This window comes from Aethalodelphis obliquidens, unplaced genomic scaffold (assembly GCF_003676395.1).
Source record: "Aethalodelphis obliquidens isolate GAN/ISIS:26980383/991018 unplaced genomic scaffold, ASM367639v1 scaffold24, whole genome shotgun sequence".
Classification (NCBI taxonomy): Eukaryota; Metazoa; Chordata; class Mammalia; order Artiodactyla; family Delphinidae; genus Aethalodelphis; species Aethalodelphis obliquidens.
Window position 1 is genome coordinate 16,644,855 of NW_020837968.1, and position 18,893 is coordinate 16,663,747.

The window sequence follows — 18,893 nt, forward strand, 5'->3', positions numbered from 1 at the left end:
CTTGGTTCATGGCACGTTTACCCTGCTTTGTCCTGCTGGAACTGAAAGGCCAGCAGGGGCCTTGCAACCCGCAGTAGCAAGAGTGCTGGGAATAGGTAGGGGAGGAAGGAACATCCCGTTCTGGAAGGCCTCCCCAGGGACCACCAAAGCCCTCTCCCCAGGCCAGGCAACTGGCTTGGATACCATTTCCATTCACCTGGCTGCAGGGACTCATGTCAGGCCTGGAATGGCTCTTAGAGCCTGAGGTCATTGAGAGAGATGACAACTTACGCCTGAATCGCCAGGACAGCTTAGGCTGTTCTCACCTGTGGCCATTGAAGTGAGCTTCCATCATCTTTCTCCAGGGTGGCAGGGAAGGGGCTGGTGATCAAAGCTTCTGCTGATTAGGGCCGAGGCCTGTTGCTTGCTTTTCGTGCATTAAAATCCAGAATGGTTCACACCCTCAGGGTACCACAAGGTGCTCACAGGCAAAGCCCGCTTAGAGGTTCGTATCACTCCCCTGTTTAAACTTTCAGTTACTTCCCTATTGACTGAGATGAACAACCAGATTGCAGACCAAGGCCCTGGCAAGTTCTCCAGGCTTGTCTCCCTAACCCTCACCTCTCAGGCTCCAGCCTCACCAGCTGCCTTTCACTCGCTTAGGGTCCTTACACTGCTCCTTCTGCCTGGGATAACCCTTCCCCACGACTCTGCATGGCTCGCTCCCATCCATCCTTCAGTCTCCCCTCAACATGGCTCCTCCTTTTTCTTTTTGGCCAGGCTGCGCAGTTTGTGGTATCTTAGCTCCCTGGACAGGGATTGAGCCCAGCCCGGCAGTGAAAGCACCGAGTCCTAACCACTGAACGGCCAGGGAATTCCCTCAAATGGTACCTCTTCAAGAAGTTCCCTATCCCCTCTATCTAAATGATGCTCCTCCCGTAATTCTTTCTCCTAGAATCCTGTTCTTTTTCTTCACGACTCTCACCTCAATCTGTAATCTTGTACATTGTGTTTATTTTGTTTACTGGTTCAAGGTCAGTCTCCCCTTAATACTTCATAGACTGTAAGCCTCATGATGGGAAGAGCCGAGTCTGATCTGTACCACTTTGAATCCAGTATCTGAGAAGTGTCTCCCAATAAATATTTGTTGGTAAAAGAATGAATGAAAGAATGAATGATATTAGCACTCTTCATTTTAAAGGACAAAATTAGAACTCAATAAACTTGCAAACATAGGCGTTAGTGACTATTGCTATTAAAAAGGTAATAACCAAAACAAGATTCAGGGAAATACAAATTCCAAGGTTGATTAGGTACTTCTTAAAACTAACTGTCCATTCAACAACCATATATTAAGCTTCTACTATAGATCCTATGCTTCTGGCCAGGAATACAAATCTGGATAAGATCTGGCTCTCAGCATCAAGGAGCTCACTGCCCAGTGGAGAGGGTGGACATGTAAACAAATGGTTACAATATAATTTGATACATGCTACAGTAACATGTGTACCTAACTCTGCCTGGAAGTCCCTGCATCCAGGAGCTGAGGTCATTGCTGCAACTAAAAAGATAATGGCAATTTTGTCACCAGGACAGAGCAGAGAGAGGGCATTCCAGGCTGGGGGAACGGCTTGAAGAGGAACTGAGGGGAGAAGGGAGGTGGCTCCCTTGGGGAACTGTCACTGGTTTGGTGTAAATGGAGTGAGGGGGTGGAGGCCAGATCACAGGAGTCCATCACGTAGGCTCTACTAAGGAGTTTGGATTTTTCTCTTGCTGCCTGTGGGGACTGGGGATCCATTGGATGGTGTTTAGCAATGGAGTGACACCACACCTTCATATTTGTCTACTAAACTTATAACCCTGACATCAGTGTGTACAATGAATGGGGTAAGGGATGTGGAGGGGGGCAGGTCTATTGGCAATGAACCCAGCTAGGAAGCTACTGCTATTGTCCAAGCAGAGATAATAAGAGCATACATTAGAGCAGTGGCATTCATTCATTTCAACCAATAAATTTTTTATGCATTTATGAACCAAGCACCATGCTGGTGGTAGGCTAGGATATTAATAGCCAATGTTTACTGGGTGCTTACTAGGTGCCCTACTCTGTTCTGAGCAATATACAGGCATTGACTGATTTCGTCCTCACCACAGCCCTATGAATCAGGACAATTATCATCCCCATTTTACAAATGGGGAAACTGAAGGAGAAGAAGTTGTGTAATTAACACTTGCTTACACAACTAGTAAATGACAGAACCAGGATCTGAACTCAGGTAGTTGGGCTTCAGAATCTATGCTCTTAACCGTTATCCTATACTGATAACATGGTAATGAACAAGCTAGACAAGGTCCCTGGTCTTATAGAACTGACATTCTGGCCCTGGAGATGTAGAGAAGACAGATTAGAACAAGGTTTAGATTATGGAATCAGCAAAACATGGTCCCTGCAAAAGAAAGTGATGTCAGGATAATTTCACAGGATCCTGACTTTGTGATTGGTCACAGTTGTACCAGTCACAGAGCTAGGAAATACAGGTTTAGGGTGGTAGTATGGTAGAAGGTGGACTTGGAGGGACAGGTTGAGTTCAGTTTGGGGTAAATCGGTGTTGGGTTGTCTATGGGATCTGTAGGTGGAGCATCTAGCAGGCAGTTGAAGTCTTATATCCGAAGAACAGGAGAAACTTTTATATGGAGACAGAGTTGGGAGGCATCAAGATAGAGGTAAGAGTTGAAGTACATAGGTGAAAAACTGTCTAGAAGATAGGCAAAGTCAAGGCCCAAGAAGGAGAATAAGTTCATTAAAGAAAAGATTGATAAATTTAACTACATTAAAATAAGACCTCTGTTCATCAAAAGACATTATTAACAGAGTGAGTGAAAAAAACCGGAAATAAAACTGGAGGAGATGTTTGCAACACATGTAATTGCCAAAGAACGAGTATTCAGATCATATAAAGAAGTCATACAAATCAGTCAGGAAAGACAAAAGAAAAATGGACAAAAGATATGGGCAGATACCTCACAAAAGAGGAAATCCAAGATAACCAGTAAATCAACAAATGAAAATGTGCCAGATTGCATTAATAGTATGCTAAATGCAAATGGAAGCTGTAATATGTCACATATTACACCTACATCATATGGACCCCAAGTAAAAAGTCTCATAATAACAGGTGTTGGTGATGATATGAAACAACAAAAATTCTCAAACATTGCTAGTGGGAATGAGAATTGGTACAACCATTTGGGAAAAGTTTGGTATTAACTTGGAAAACTGAAGATTCACATGCACTAAGACCCAGAAATTCCATGCCTACAAAGTATGTAACCTGGTATTCTCCGTACCAGAATATATACATGAAAATGTTTAAGGCATCATTGTTGTAATATCCCTGCAGTAGACAGTTTCTATAATCGCTCCCAATGATTCCTGCCTCCTGGCATTCTTGCCTTTTTGTAATCCCCTCCTCTTGAGTGTGGGCTGTATCTAGTAACTTGCTTCCAACAAAGAGAATATGGCAAAGGAGATGGGAAGCCAGTTTTGAGACTAGGTTATAAAATAATGTGATTTCTACCTTGATTATACCTTCTCATTGGCCCTCTACCATGTTGCTACCATGTTGCCAGCTGCCCTATAAGGAAGTCCACATGGCAAGGGATTGAGGGAGGCCTCTTGCCAACAGCCAGTGAGGATCTGAAACCATCAGTCCAACAACCTGTGACAAGTAACTCTTGCCAACCACCACTTGAGTGAATTTAGAAGTGAATCCACCCCCAGTCGAGCCTTAAGATGAGACCAGAGCCCCCAGTCAGCCTCTTGACTGCAGGCTTGTGAGAGACCAGAGCCAGTTAGGCCGTGTCTAATGTCCTGGCTTCTAGAAACTGTGACATAATACATGTTTTTGTTTTAAAACACTAAGTTTTGGGGCTGATCTGTTATACAGAAATAGATAACTAACGCAATCACCAAACTGGAAAGTCACCCAAACATCCATCAAAAGTAGAATGGATAAACAAACTGCAGAACAATTATGGTCATACAATGGAACATTAAACAGCATTGAAAACAAGTAAACTATAACTATATCCACCAATACGGACAAAACGTAAAAACACATGTTGAGTGAAAGAATCAAGACCTAAGAGAAAAGAGAAATGTTATTCCGTTTATGTAAAATTCAAAACAGGCAAAGCTAAACTATCCTGTTTAGATATACATAAATAAGTGATCAATTATTTTTAAAGATCAAGAAAATGATGATTGTGGAAGTCAAGGTGACCATAGGGAGGAAGCACCACTGGGAAGGAGCCCCATGTTCTTCTAGGGTGGGGACAGTGTTCCGTGTCTTGACCTGGGTGCTGGTCACAGAGGGTTTGCTTTATGATGGTTCATTTCAGTGTGCTGCGATGCTGCATCCACTTTTATGTACGTGTGTTATCTTTCACGTTAAACAACTGTAGAAGAGATAAAGGAAGAAACAAAGAAAGTGGAAAGAAAAATAGGAGGAAAATCGAGAAAGAGAGGAACCAAGGAGGTTGTTGTATGAATTTCAAGCAGGCGGAAATGGTCAACTGTTCTAGAAATCAAATACCAAAAATACGTCTTCCCATTGGATGTGACAAATTGGGAATGTGTGTGGCAGAATTCTGAGATGGTCTCCGAGGTTTCCACACACTGGTGCACCCACCCTATGTACTCCTCTCCCCTTGAGTGTGGGTGAGACCCGTGACTATGATGGGGTGTTTCCGTCTTTGATTAGGTTATGTAAGCCTCCATCTTAGCAGACTGTTGAGAGATTCGCCTGTTGGCCTTGAAGAAGCAAACAGCCTGTTGTGAACAGCCTTATGGAGGGGACCGTATGTTTAGGGCCTGAGGGCAGCCTCTAGCAGCTGAGAGTGGTCGCTGGCCACCAGTCAGCAAGAAAACAGGGGTTTCCATCCTATAGCCACAACCCCAAGCTCCAGAAAAGAACATAGCCCAGCTAATGCCTTAATTTCAGCCGTGTTAGACCCTGAGTAGAGAATCCAGCTACATCACTGGACTAGTGACCCATGAAACTAGACTACACCATGCTTGGACTTCTGACCCACAGAAACTGTGAGATAATACATGTGTGTTATTTTAAGCCACTGAGTTATGCGACAATAGAAAACAAACCCAGCAGATCATTGAGGACCTCAGCATAAAGTTGGTCATTGAGAGAAGTCTGCGCAGGTCTTTAAAATAGGATGATGTCATGACTCCCATGCCCCTGTGGTCCCTTTGCTTGAATTCAACAAACTCTCCCTCACCTGACAAATTTGGCTGGAATAGATCATTCCTTCTACCATGTGCTGCCATCATATGCCATCCCTGTTATCGGTGCCACCGTTCTCCCCTTGAATGCAAGTTACTCCTGTTCATCACTCTGCCAGGCTGTGAGCTTCAAGAAAGCAGGTCTCTTTGTAGAGCTTCCTTATCTTCGCCTTTATGTCCCTGGCTCCTTGGTCTGGTTATGACACATGGTGAGTGCTCAATAAATGCTGGCCAAAGGGGTGAAGCAATGAATGGTGAAAACCCATGCTTGCTTCATTATGCTTGTGGGAGCCAGGCTTTGGGAATGTACAAAGCTGACTTTCTGTGGCAGCTTTGGGCTCTGGAGTTCTATGGGACCACCACCATGTGGTGCAAGCCCTGGAAAGGCCCTTATGGGTGACCGTGGTTGTCCCCTCTCTAGGGCCAGTTGCCCATGTGCCGCCAAAAAGGAGCTCACGGAGAGGGCAGCTGGGATGGCCCTGTCTACCGATGGTCTCAGAGATCTGAGCTGCAAAATGTTTCTAAAAGCCCCTCGGTGAGGTCATTTAATAGCTCTTCAGGACGGTCAATTATTTGAGGGCCTGAACCAGTTGGAGGGCTCAGGAATACGACAAAGGCTGTGTAATCTCGGTTTTATAACTGAACTTCATAAGAGTCCAATACGGCCAATGCTCTAGGTTAGGAAAGGAAAGAGCTGCTTGTCACACTCTGCTAATGTGAGTTGACATTATCCATCTGGTCTAGTGCTGGGTTTTAGCTTTCTGTTCTTTTGGAAATGTCCCTCACTGGATCTTAATTGCTTCCTCCTTCCTCTTCTTTTCCCCCCTTTCTTCACCTCTTTCCTCCTTTTGCCAAAACAAAGTTTTTTATTTTCAGAATGCTTATGCAAGTACACCTCTCTCCTCTAGACTATAAGCAATCCAACTCCCTTTGATTCTAGGTAGAATCTGGCTACTTCTTCCTGGATCCTCCTGTTTCTACTCTCCCTACCCCTTCCTCCTCCCAAGTCCCAGTCAAGGTGGAATGCCTTTTACGCTGTTAGTTAGTGAATGCAGTTAGAGTGAGCAGTTCGCCCTCCTGGGATCCACACTTGAATGTCTGAGATCACAGGTTCAAGCATAGCTGCAGGGCTGCTAAGATGGCTTTGCTGGGTTGTGCCTTCTGAAGGTTTCCCAGTTGGTCGGCAAAAGGTGGTGGGTCAGAGGGAGGTGTGTGTTGGCAGGGGTGTAGGCACTTTTCTTCTAGCAATGTTTCATTCTGCTGCCTGGCAACACCAATCGTAAGAAAGGGAGATATTCCCCTCCTTGCCATCCTCTTCTGTTTTTGCCAAGAGCATGAATTATTTTCTTTCTCTCCATCTTTATTACCTGTGACCTCCTTGCTGCATTTCTATCAAAGAACATGTCTCTGAGAATCTCGAGGAGGGCCTGGTGAGACCCTACATCACACGCTCTACCAACTCCCAAGGAGCAGTCATAAGGTTAAAATGTGACTCCCTGCAGGGCAAAGGAAAAAGTACAATCAGAGTGTTATGTCCCCGCCGTGGGTTGGAGGGAGCCTCTCCTCTTGGATGAGTTGCCATCAGACTCAGGAGTCTTCCATTATCTGGCTCTGGGGGGAAATCTGCCCACCGTGACCAGAAGCTTCAGGGTTGTGTCCTGTCTTCCTCCCTCATGGCTGGTGAGCATCTGGGGCGGGGGATGGGTGTTGCTGGAAATGAACTTCATGTCCTCACTTCACCCAAACTTGATTCTCCATAATCCGGTTGCAAAATATTCTTAGGTGGTATTGCAATTTTGATTCCTTAAAAAAACTTTGTGGGGACTTGCCTGGTGGTGGAGTGGTTAAGAATCCGCCTGCCAGTTCTGGGGACGTGGGTTCGAGCCATGGTCTGGGAAGATTCCATGTGCCGGGGAGCAACTAAGCCCGTGTGCCACAACCACAGAGTCTGCGCTCTAGAGCCCGCGAGCCACAACTACTGAGCCCGTGCTCCGCAACAAGAGAAGCCACCACGATGATGAACCCACGCACCGCATGGGTAGCCCCCGCTCGCCGCAACTAGAGAAAGCCCGCATGCAGCAATGAAGACCCAACGCAGCCAACAAATAAATAAATTAATTTAACAAAACAAAACAAAACATTCTGTGGTAAAAAGTTTTGTTTTTAATCCATTTGAACTTGAAGAAACAGTTTGATCTTGTTGATAGCCATCTCCCCCAAGCTGCCTTCTCCCTTTGTTTCTGTGACACATCAGCGTCACCCCTGATCTTTTTTATCACAGCTCCTCCTGTTAGATGAGAAATGTCATCTCTCTTAGCTCAGCTCTCCACTCCTGGCCACTTCCATGACTTGGCCGTCCCTGTGTGCTTCCAGTCACCTAGCTGGGCCATGATGAGGCTGTCTTGCATAACTGCTTCCTCCCACACTTAATAGGCACAAATATCCATCCAGATTTTCCTTTTGAGATTTCTCTTGCAACCAGTTCTTTACCGCTAGTCCCATCAGCACTGCCCTAGTCCAGGACCTCATCTCTTTGTTCATTCATTCAACACGTATTTATTAAACCTCTACTCAATAGCGACACGGGCTGGAGAGCCTTGTAACCCAGGAGAGCCCAGCTACCCTATTTCCCAGCTCTGTGACCTTGGATGCATTTTTCAATCTCTCTAAACCTCAGTTTCTTACCTGTAAAATGGAAAGAGTAATACCTCCCTTATCAGGCTATTGTCAGGATTAAAATAATATACGTCCTGTACATCGCTTAGCAGAAGGCTGGCGGGTTATAGGTGTTCAGTACTTTAGTGGTTCCTATTGCTACATGCCAGCTGCTGTGGGAGCACCGGTTAGGAGGGAAGGAGCCTGACCATTTACAAGAATGAGATGGACATGCACACAGCTAGTCAATCAATGGCTACAGTTGCAGCAAGAGACATCTGTAGGGGATATGTGGGGTCACGAGCCCACCTGGGAAGGATCAGGAAAAGCCTCAGATGGGAAAAACAGGTGGCCTGATTCTTTTTTTTTTTTTGGAATTTTATTTTATTTTATTTTTTATGTAGCAGGTTCTTGTTAGTTATCTATTTTATACATATTATTGTATATATGTCAATCCCAATCTCCCAATTCATCCCACCACCACCCCCTGCTTTCCCCTCTTGGTGTCCATACGTTTGTTCTCTACACCTGTGTCTCTATTTCTACCTTGCAAACCGGGTCATCTGTACCATTTTTCTAGATTCCACATGTATGGGTTAATATACAATATTTGTTTTTCTCTTTCTGACTTACTTCACTCTGTATGACAGTCTCTAGGTCCATCCACATCTCTACAAATGACCCAATTTCGTTTCTTTTTATGGCTGAGTAATATTCCATTGTGTATATGTACCACATCTTCTTTAGCCATTCATCTGTCGATGGGCATTTAGGTTGCTTCCATGACCTGGCTATTATAAATAATGCTGCCATGAACATTGGGGTGCATGTGTCTTTTTGAATTATGGTTTTCGCTGGGTATATGCCCAGTAGTAGGATTGCTGGGTCATATGGTAGTTCTATTTTTAGTTTTTTAAGGAACCTCCATACTGTTCTCCATAGTGGCTGTATCAATTTACATTACAGGTGGGTTGATTCTTGAAAGACCACCAGCTGAGTCATGATTGCCAGACTCCACCATGTCAAGCCCAGCATCTCCCACCAGCGGTGGCTCTGACCTCCTGACTGCTCTCAGCTGTATATCTCCTGCTCCCCTTCAAGTCACCCTCCATGAGCAGTCAGAGTGACTTTTTGAAACATAATTCATGGGCATTCCATTACTTAAAACCTTCCAATGGCTTCTCCTTGCACTTGGAGTCCAGTTAAAACTCCTTTGCCTGGCCGGCGAGGCCCAGTGTGACTGGCCGTGCCTACTTCAAGCTAGCTGCTGTCCCTCTGCCTCTCTCACTGCTGTCCTTTGTGTTCCTCTTCCAGCCTCTGTCCCTGCAGTACCCTCTGCCTGGAATGCCTTCCCCATGGCCAGCCCCTTCTCACCCTTCAGGCCTCAGCCCAACCTTGAGACCCTGAGTCCTTCCCTGCCCAGCTTGTCTAACACAGAAATCCTTCCTCATGGTCTCCCCCATGCATGTGTGTATATGAATGTACACGTCACCATCCACCCTAAGGCTCACTAAAGTAAACTTCTAACATAAGCAAATATTTCCCTAGAGAGGATTTCTGCAGTTTGGGAAATAGGATTCATTTTTGTCTCGCTTTCTCATTCATGCTCTTCCAAGCTCTCTTTATATATATGCATTTGTATGTGTATGTATAAATGACCCAGTAGAGATCACACTACATATATTTCTCTAAAGAGTAATTAACATAAGAACATTCACATATCTTAGATAGAAGATGATATGAATAGAGGTTAATGACATAATATTTGCTTCTTGGTGTTGTACTACTTTTTTTTTTAACATCTTTATTGGAGTATTATTGGTTTACAATGTGTACTACTTTTTAAACATCAAGAATAAAACCAAAAATTTTGTACCACTCAAGATGTAGAAAAATCACTATTAAAGTTCCTTATTATTAGGTGGCCATATTAAAAAAAATTTTAAATGGAAGGCAAAAAGAGATTCTTCATTTATTAATTCTCCTGGCACAGCCTTCTACCATGTTAATTATTTACTATTGTTCATAACTGCTGGAACAGAACAGCAACAGTTATTGTTTTGTTGCCTGTCAAGCCTGGTAGGAAATATCTTCTCAAGTATGGAGGGAGGCATATGGCTCAAACCACACCTCCTGGTGCTAGAAAAGATACAGAAGCAGAAGGAATAGGAAATGAGGGGATTCTGAATGGTCAAGCTTTGCTCTAGGTAGACACATAATCGGATTGGATTCCTAAGATTGGGATTCAAATCCAGTAAGAAAGGACCCACAAATACTCTTATATGTGATTTTACCAGTCTTGTTCTAAATTTAGCTCTTGGTCAAGTGGAACAAATGTTCATGTAATTTTTTTTCATAAAAGTTATGTTTTCCATGCCTCTGTATAAGAATATTTTTCTGCTGTTTCCATATATTACAAACAATTTGGATGGGAGTAAAATTCTTGAATCCTTACTTTCTTCATTCAAAACACTCTGGATATAACTTAAAAAAATATTTAGCATTGTTGAGAAGTCTATAACATAAAATCCATTCCTTTGCTTATAATGCAAATAAAAAATTTCTCTTTTCTGTTTTTCTCTTTCTGACTTAGAGAGTGGCATGGACATATATACACTACCAAATGCTATGGGAAGCAGCTGCATAGCACAGGGAGATCAGCTCCGTGCTCTGTGACCACCTAGAGGAGTGAGATAGGGAGGGTGGGAGGGAGGGAGACAGAGGGAGGAGATATGGGAACATATGTATATGCATAGCTGATTCACTTTGTTATACAGCAGAAACTAACACACCATTGCAAAGCAATTATACTCCAATAAAGATGTTAAAAAATATATTTCCCTTTTCTGGATGGTGATAGTGATTTCTAGAAATGGGTCAAGTAATGAATTGTGCCTGGAATCCAGATGATGCTTTTTTACTTTCAGGCAACTTGTCAGTTCTGTAACATGTTTTAAAATTATGTCTTTGATTATGTCTTCTATTTGTTCTGATGTCTTTTTAGGAATATTTATTATTCCTATGTCGAATCCCCATTCTCTTTCCTTTCTGCTGCTCGGAAAATAAGATTCATTTCTGTCTTATTTTCTCACTCACACCCCCTCAAGTGCTCTCTCTCTCTCTGTCTACACACCTGTTATCTTCTTTCTCATAGTTTTCATGCCTTTGTCTTTTCTTCTGCTTTCTGGGTGTGCTTCTCAAGGTTGTCTTCACATGACTGATTTAGCAGATCATAGTGAGCTCTGCTCTTTACTGACACATTGCAACTTTCCGTCAACTTTTTTTTTTGAAAAACGACCAGACAAAAAAGTTGAAAGAATAACACATAATGATCATCACATAGGTTCATTGTTAATATTTTGTTTATTTGTAATATATGCATATTTAAAATGCTGACCCATCTGAAAATAAATTGCAGCTATTATAACATGTATCCTTTAAGTACTTCAGCATGGAACTCTTAAAAATAAGGACATTCTAGGGACTTCCCTGGTGGTCCAGTGGGTAAGACTCCATGCTCCCAGTGCAGGGGGCCCGGGTTCGATCCCTGCTCGGGGAACTAAATCCCACCTGCATGCTGCAACTAAGGGTCCTCATGCCACAACTAAGACCTGGTGCAGCCAAAAATAAAATAAATAATAAATAAATATTTAAAAAAATAAGGACATTCTAGCAACATGGATGGACCTAGAGATTATCATACTAAGTGAAGTAAGTTAGAAAGACGAATACCACATGATATCACTTATATGTTGAATCTAAAATATGACACAAATGAACTTATCTGCAAAACAGAAACAGACTCACAGACGTAGAGAACAGACTTGTGGTTGTCAAGGGGGACGTGCGGGAGGGAAGGCTTGGGAGTATGAGATTAGCAGAGGCAAGCTATTATATATAGGATGGATAAACAACAAGGTCTTACTGTATAGCACAGGGAATTATATCCAATCTCCTGTGATAAAGTGCGATGGAAAGGAATATGAAAAAGAATGTACATGTATGTATAACTGAATCACTTTGCTGTATAGCAGAAATTAACACAAGCTTGTAAATCAACTATACTTCAATAAATTGAATTTTTTTTAAAAGTAAGGACATTCTCCTCTATAATCTTAATATTGTATCACATTTTAAAAACGTAACAATAATTCCCTCATATCTAATATCCAGTCCATACTCAGATTTCCTCAATTGTCCCCCAAGTGCCCTTTTTCCAAGTCAGTACATATTCAAAATTAATACATTGCTTTTTGTTGCTTTACCTCTTTAGCCTCTTAATTTAGAACAGTTCCCCCTCCCCTTAGCACACTGTTTCCTGATATTAACTTGTACACTCTCCCATATTCTGGATTGTCTCATTGTTTCCTTTTGGTGTATTGAGCATGTCTCTCTATCTCTGTATTTGTTATAAAGTGGAAACTTGGTTTAAATGTGTGATTGATTCTGCCTAAATATTTTTGGCAAGAAAATTCATAGTGACACTATACTCTATATATTGCCCGATGTTCCATTATTCATGATTCTAAGTTTGATCATGTTGTTAAGGTAAGAACAATCTATTGCAAAGACGTGTTTCCCCTTTGAGATTAGCAAGTGGTATGTGGGGTGATATTTGGCAGAAATATGAATTTTAATTCCTCCACCGCATGCTTAATTTCCCTGTAATATTTTCTTATCTTCCTTTTTGTATAATAATATCTGCCGTCTTTTCATTTCAGATCGTTTTCTCTTTGCTCTGCATTATGAAGACCATATCTTTTCCTACTCTTTAGAGAATGCCAAGCACTATTTCTCAATTTTCCTTTTGGTGTCTGCAGAAAACCACTTCCAGAGATCTGGGCATTCTCTAAGTCTTCAGGATGACGGATGCTTTCCCATGGTCCACGGTACATTTTCATAGGTCCCGTCTTGGGTTTTGGTTTACTTCTCAAAGCAGCAGGGACCCACCCAGACCCGGTGTATGTCCACAGAGGCATGTGTAGCTCATTGTAGCATCTACTTGTTCACTTACCTTCCTGTCAGATTTCCTTTCCGGCTTCATCTCTGGGCAACAGGTCAAGGGGCAGAGCTCTCAGCCCAATTCCTATGTCTATGGGGCTGCCGTCACCTCCACTTCACTGGATGGAAATGCCTCCTCTCAGCCCCTTCTGCCTGTGGACAGTGCAAAGTGGAAGTACAGTCTCCAGAGGTCACTGCTACGGGGGCTCTTCTTGACATGCGTCCCCCTTTCCCCCCTCACTTCTCACTGCCTGCATCATTGGCTTTGGAAGTAGAAGTCTATAAACAGATACATAAAGAGAGAGGGGCTAATGAGGGGCTGGGGGGAGAAGGAACACAGTTCTTTGCCTACTTCTAAAAGGAGCTGCTCTGTGGTCTGACTGCCCAGTGTCCTGGTTTGTACAGATTTTGTGTTTTGGACTCAAGGCTAGGCAGTGGGGGAAGAGATGAGGGGCCCTCTCTCTATGTTGAGACCGACAGCCTCATATCTCCCTTTGATTAGGCTTCTCAATCCAGTTTTATAAACTTTGTAGTTACTAACCGGGGATAGATTGACTGTTAGACCTAATTTTTGGTGAGTACTCACGCCGCATCTTCAAAATTTCAATGGGAAGTTGGGAAAGTTATGTTGGTAGCTGACATCCAGGTGACCATGGAAACTCTCTGTCGGACTGTCACGACCCTTCGGAGTCCAGCTCTATTTCTTACCCAATTTATTTCCACTCCTCCCAGGCCCTTTCCCTTCCAGGTGGGATAACATCTCTGTTGTATTTGGAACACCAGGCTCATCCTTGCCTTCATCTAGTTGGTCCCTCTCATCTGGGACCGCTTTCCTCCATCATCTAACCCTTAAGGTACCCTTTACCTCCTCCAAGAATGTTTTCTTGAGGGGTCAGCCCCTCACGGGTCCATCTGTCTCTGAATTCATGGAGCATGCTGTGTCTGAATCAACTCTTTCAGCCCCGATTCTCTTTTCTGTCTACTCTGTCTTTTTTTTTTTTTAATTTATTTATTTTTGGCTGCGTTGGGTCTTCGTTGCTGCGCACGGGCTTTCTCTAGTTGCGGCGAGCGGGGGCTACTCTTCATTGTGGTGCACGGACTTCTCACTGCGGTGGCTTCTCTTGTTGCGAAGCATGGGCTCCAGGCGCACAGGCCTCAGTAGTTGTCGCACGCGGGCTCAGTAGTTGTGGCTCGCGGGCTTAGTTGCTCCACGGCATGTAGGATCTTCCCGGGCCAGGGCTCGAACCCATGTTCCCTACATTGGCAGGTGGATTCTTAACCACTGCGCCACCAGGGAAGCCCTACTCTGTCCTTTTGCTTCATGGCTGTCAGCTTTGTCTGCTGAACTAGCCTGAAGCTCCCTGAGGGCGGGGACTAGGAGCTTCTCTTTATGCCCCTGCCCCCCACCCCAGCATCTCTGCAGGCACTGAAACCCACCCTCCTCTGGCACAGGACTGTGAGACCAGGCGAGTCTCAGTTTTTTTTTTTTCTTCTTCTTTTTTTTTTTTTGCGGTACGCGTGCCTCTCACTGTTGTGGCCTCTCCCGTTGCGGAACACAGGCTCCGGACGCGCAGGCTCAGCGGCCATGGCTCACGGGCCCAGCCGCTCCACGGCATGTGGGATCTTCCCGGACCGGGGCATGAACCCATGTCCCCCTGCATCGGCAGGCGGACTCTCAACCACTGCGCCACCAGGGAAGCCCCAGAGTCTCAGTTTTTTACAACTCTGATTTCATTATCTGTCAGGTGAAAAAACAGTGCCTCCTCCCAGGGCTGGTGTGAGTATTCAATGAATTCACGTGCGGACGTGTTTTTTGTTCAGTGCCTGGAATGTACTGGGCACTCGGAAATATTTGAATCTAAGTCAACATTACTACCTATTCATGTACAGCCTGTCCTGGAAATCGCTATATAAACTACTCACTTCTTTCCCTCTTCCTTTATCCTGTCCTCTCTTTTTCACTTTTGTGCTTCCCACATTCTTTTACTTTCTTCCTTTTTGTTTGTTATTTCATACACTCTCTGCTGCCGCACTGAAATGGTATATTTTTCTGGCTTCCATGGTCTGTTTCCTTGACGTTCTGAACAGTTGGGGTATATAAAAATAATCCAGTCTCTAATAGTCACTGCTACTGAGTGTCTTCTGTCAACAGCCCTCTCCTCTGTCCTCATTCATTCACTCACTCATTCATTCATTTGGTCATTCACTCATCCATCCAAACACTCATTTATTTACTTGTGGCGACTTTGTAGATGAAAATGAAGAGCTTGGAGCACGTGTGCATGCGTGCGTGCATGCATATGAGTGTACACGTGCACGCATGTGCCTGTGTGCGTAATTGCAGCCACCTACTGGTTACCATGACAGATTACAGGATAAAGATAGGAGAAAGGGGACGAGGAAGAGAAAGCAGAGCTCAGCCAGGCACTGCTAAGTGCAAGTAACAGACACGATAACACACTACAAACATATGTTTCTATTACAGTAAAATGTGTTCAGAATTCCTTTTCATCACGTTAGGGAAATTCCCATTCAACTCTATAACCTTTGGGAAACTCCCCATAATTCACAGGACATTAATATCCCCTGCGTGTCTCAGTTCAGTTGGGTTCACTGAACAGGAACCAGGACTCTGGGAAAGATGGGCCACAGCCAGGTGGGAGCTGGGAGCAAAGGAGAGGTAAGCTTGCTGTTTCCCTGAAAAGTAATTATGCCAACGATCTGCTAACTGCAGCAAAAAACCATTGGGCTGTGATGTAAATTAGAGAGGGTTTGGTGAGGGAGAGAAGCTGGGAAGAGAAAAACTATTAAGCTGTGATGGTTTAAGCACAGAGGACGAGGCTGTTAGGAGAGATTATAAAACACTGGAGAACTGTGAGGGATGGCTAGTCCATGCTGGGTGAAGAGGACCCTCAAGGGACACTTCTTGGAGCCCGAAGTTTCGAGTCAGCTCGGCCACTGGTTAGGCTGACCTGGTCGTGGAAAGGGAGAGGTGGTGACACAGCCCAGGAGGTGCTGGTGCCAGGTGACTTCAGGACACAGAAACTGCAGAGGAGAGAGGAAATATTTCACTAGAGGCACCTCAGGAAGTATGTGGAAGTATGTGAGCAGAGGTGACAATCTGGAGAAAATAGCCCTCCAGAGGTAAACTCAGCACCGTGTTCCAGGAGCTGGCTCATTCTTGCAGCCATCCCAGCTCATCAGCTCTGGATTCACTAGCCCACTCAGGTTCCCTGGGGCCTCTGCTTACCTGGATGGACACAAGGCCCGTCAAGGCTCAGCTGCCCCCTTCCCCAGACCTCTCCAAGGCAGACCATGGGAAGACAATCCCCAGTGTGGGTGGGATAAGCTCTATGCGCAAAAGAAAAGATCCATCCTGAACAAAGATTCAGAGATGCCTTCATCATGTCCAGACCTGTGGGTGGTCCTCACTGTGCTCCACGTGAACCTTGAGTTTTCTGTCTTGGGAGGCTCCCCATTGCCCAGGGACAGAAGTCTTTCTTGGCGTGTTAGTTGCTCTGGCCAGAGGAGCTCCATTACCCTGGGCACTGGAGCCCGGTGGAAATCTAGAAAATTGTGCTGTTCAGGACTAGCTCAGTGCGGGGAAGCTGACAATCTTCCCGCTCACTCTCTTCCTCCCCTCCATGCCTTTCCTCTTCATCAGGTTGGCCCTTAGGACTACACACTTTCACCTCCCATCCTTGAGATGTGGCCAAAACAGCTTAGCACATACATATCCTGAAACTCTTGCTACTCCTAGCCAGTAAAAGGAAGCAAGGGATTTCTTAAGCAAGATACAAAACCCAAAAAGCTTAAAAGGAGGAATTGATAAAGGATTTGAGCACATTAAAACAAAAAACTTCAGTTTTCATGTACTTCTACTTCATTATAAATAAGTGAAAACACAACTCAAAGACTGAGATAATATATTAGCAACGTGCATGGCTGACAAAGTTTAGAATTCAAAATATATAAACAAATGCCTACAAACCTATAAGATGAAGACAGACAGCACCATGGAAAATGTACAAAGGATAGGAAGATGCAATTCCTAGGAGAGAAAGCTTCAATGGCCAATAAGTTCATGAAAATTTGCTCAACCTCAGTCATAATAAGAAATGCAACTAAAAACGAGATGCCATTTTATACTGGCTGGAAGAAAAAAGGTTTCTTCTCCAATCCTGATGTTTCCTTTAAGAAGGAAGATCCCCCCACCATATATCCATCACCTCTAGTCCTACCCTTTCCCCTCCCCATGGAGATGGAATGAGTTACCGGGTTGGGGGGGGGCTGTGACCCACATTTTCCTCCTGAATGCAACTTATCTAAAAAAGATCTTCAGTGCAAGGAGTTTTGTTTCTTTCTCCTTCCCTCTTCACCTGGCCCAGAATGATCCAGCCGTCTGGGTAAGCGTAATTACACTGCAGATTCTATCCTGCCATGAGTGGGCTGTTCCAGGCTCAGCAAGTTCTTTTCTACTCTCGTGCTGACCCCAATTTATTGCTGTTTGATTCTCCATCTGCTGGGTCCTTTGTCTTATTTCTCAGTTGGCCAAGAGCTTGGGCAAGAAAGAGTTAGTTTTATTGGTTGGGCTGCCCCAAAGCCTCTCCATCAATTGGCAGAAATGAAAAACAAAACAAAAACAAAAGCAAAATAACAATACCAAGTGCTCTCAAGAAAGCAGAGCAGCAGGGCCTCTGTGTGCTGCTGATGAGAGAATAAACGGAAGCAATGTTTTTAGAGAAAAATTGAGCACTACTAAACTTGAAAATATTGATTCCCTAAGGCCCAGCAGTTCTTCTTTTAGGTAGAGACTCTCACCCACATGAACATGAGTATCCATTCAGCAAAGTTGGTAGAAATGAAAAGTTGGGACTCACCTAGATGGTCATCAATTGGCAAAATGAAGAAACAGGTCACGGTATATTTGTACAACGGAGAGCCACACAGCTACATTTATCAATATGCATAAAAAATGTTGAATGAATAACAGGAAAGTTGCCAATGGAGACATAGAGCGTGAAACCATTTAAATAAAAGTTGGAAATTGTACAGAATAACGCTGTATACATATGTGTGGTGATGGTGGTGGGATGTAAGTGCAGTGGGTGTTGTACCAGGCACTGTATGTACATTATTATGTGTCATCAGCCCAATGATCCTGTGAAGTAGGTGTGATTCAGGATGAGAAACTAGGGGACCCATGGCTATAAAGGGGGGCAAGAACAGAACTTGGGTTTATGTCATCCCAGGGCTCACTACCTTCTACTGACTTCAGAAGGGCAGTTGTAGGAGGTAAGAAGATGGGTCAAGGGAAGTCATATGGGCTTCACCCATGCTCCTGGGCAGGGGGCCCTGGGTCTCTGTCCTCAGCTCCATCTGGATGGGCTCCTTCTCCTGCCCAGGCATCGGACGCCTTCAGCTTTTTCTCCATCTTCCAGCATCCTGATCCAGGGAGTCCCTAGGGAGCACGATCAGATGAGACTAAAAGACTCAAGATTTGACAATGACCATTTTGGAAAAGGTGAAATGTAGAAAGTAGAGGTTCATAAAGGAAGGAGAAATAGTGAAAACGTTCCCAGCATTGGATATTGTGTCATTAACAAGCTGCAATCAAGTGTAATAAAAACTTGAAAAACTGGTTTAATGAGTTTTATTTTTCTCTTGATACAAGAAGTTCACAGGTAGGCAGGGTGTGATTCAAAGGCTCAAGGTAATCAGAGTCAAAGTCTCAGCCACTCCTTGGCGTTTTCTCCATGGTTGCCCTGTGGTCACCTCCAGGCAGTAACAAGGAGAAAAGTCAAGGTCAACAGGAGACTCACTCACTGAATCTACCTGCCTTTAGAAAGATGGGAGCCCTCTGTAAAGTCCCACCTGGTGATTTCTACTTACATCTCATTGGCCAGAACTGGCACTTGTCCACCCTATCTTCAAGGAAATGTAAGTTTTTTGGGTTTTG